Source organism: Galeopterus variegatus, unplaced genomic scaffold, assembly GCF_000696425.1.
Source record: "Galeopterus variegatus unplaced genomic scaffold, G_variegatus-3.0.2 Scaffold618, whole genome shotgun sequence".
Classification (NCBI taxonomy): domain Eukaryota; kingdom Metazoa; phylum Chordata; class Mammalia; order Dermoptera; family Cynocephalidae; genus Galeopterus; species Galeopterus variegatus.
Window position 1 is genome coordinate 377,086 of NW_007726729.1, and position 2,060 is coordinate 379,145.

Here is a 2,060-nt window from a genome sequence, read left to right on the forward strand (position 1 = left end):
CCCTTTTTTTTTTTGGGTCTTTCCCCCCCCCCCCCCCCATTATCTTATAAAGTAGTAAGATTTATTAAAAAATGTTCCCTTGATTTCTGGTTTACCTACTTTTAAGACTTTTTTTGAAATATATAATAAAACTATTTTCCTTTGTGTTTTCTTTCATTATCTGTACCCTTTCAGAGATTACCTTACTTTTCATTGTTTACATCTTAAAAAACAAAAACAAAATATTTAACTCTTTAATACAGTGTTTCTTAAACTATTTTAGCTCATAGATCTTGCTGAGAAAAAATATGGATTCTCTATCATGAAAAGTACACCCACTGAATTTTACATTCTTGGGGGATTCTCAGCAGATAACCAGAAACCTGTTCATAGACTCTTCAGTGTGCTTGGGGTAAAGAATCTCTAAACCATCTAGAAATTATTTTTGTTCATAATGTAGTCTCCTGTAGATATTGAGGAAACCCTTTACACACATGTTGGGAAAATAGAATAGTTTGGTCAAGGCCCTCGGGTCCAGTTGGGTGTGGTTTTAGCACATCCTTTGTAAGCAAATTGTGTTTGTGCGTGGAGTTAGTGTGCATGTGCGCCAATGTATCTTTTTAGTTTTGTTGCTATTCTTGTGTTCTTCAGAGAGAGAGAGAGAGTAGTTTTAGTGAAGCAGGCAGGCGGGCGTCTGCCTCGGGCATCCGCCCTGTGTGGCCATGCTTCCCACCTCATAGACCTGCATGTAAGGTGTCTGGTGACCCAGCCTGGTGTGTTTAGGGTTTGTGACCCAGTCTGTGAACGGGCTTGAGGGGTCTGTGCGTTCCAGATCCAGCCTTAGCTCTACAATCGGCCCAGTCAGTGCGGGATTACCAGCAGGTAAAAGAGCCCGACAACTGGCATAGTCTTGTGGCTAGACAGTTGGTAATCTCGACAGGATTCCAACAGTAGCTGTGGCACAGCAACACAAAACAGAACAAATTTAGAAATATGTATGTAGGAGAAACATATGATTTACAGTGTTTAGCTTACATTTAAAACACTTGGCACATGGCTTAGCATACTTAGCGTGTTTGAATCTGAATGTGAGACTGAACGAGGCATTCATATAATTTATAAGTCTCAGGATCTGTGCCAATCATAGAAAATTAATTGTCAATAGGACCAGAAATGTGTCAGTGTCCTCTGCTGCCCCTCAGTTTGTCTGTGCTGCCTTTTTGCTGTTACATAGTATACTTAACCACTGCCTTGTAAATGCACAAACTTGACTTCACAGGCTGTAAAATTGCCTGTCCTCATCGAATTCTCTTGGGTCCTTGCTCAGCAAGTTATTTGATAGGATAGAGCTCATTGAGATTTTGGTGTTCATGACTAATGATATTGACCAGAAAGAGCCTGTGCTTTTTGAGTTGTGGTGTCATCTGAGTTGAAACAGATGCTACCACACCCCTACCAGCATAATCCGATGACAGGGAAACATATCTTTATCTTGGTAAGAGGCAGCTGTCCTCTAATATGCAAATTTTTAAAATCTCATAGTCAACAAGCACATTGTTTTCTTCTGGAAACATTGTTCTTAAGAAAGTATGTGGATTTAAGTAAATATTAATGTGATCACGTATACTATATTCAACAGTAGTTTTATCTAGTGCTTATTCTAATAAAGGTGTTTTCGGAAGGAAATATTAAAGTGCCATCTATACAGCATAAACGATATAAAAAACATATTTCTTCTATCTAGATGCTCCTATCTGGTGAAATTCTGTGGATCCTGTAAGGCCCCCTAGCTACTGTATACATTGTCCAGTTATAGCGCATACTATATGTATTAAAATTATTAATTTACTCATATTCTCCACTAGATTGTGAGCTCATGGAGTGGGTTATGTATCTCTATATTCCCACTTCCTTGTTTTGGTACTTGGCAACATAGCAGACACTGAAGAAATGTTTCTTATTAAAAACAAAAACATAACTGGTTAACTTTGAGATAATGTGGCTATAATGTATTCATGAAATAATGATTTCATTGTAAAAATTACCTTCTTCCACCAAATAAATTGTACAAAAAAGAAAGA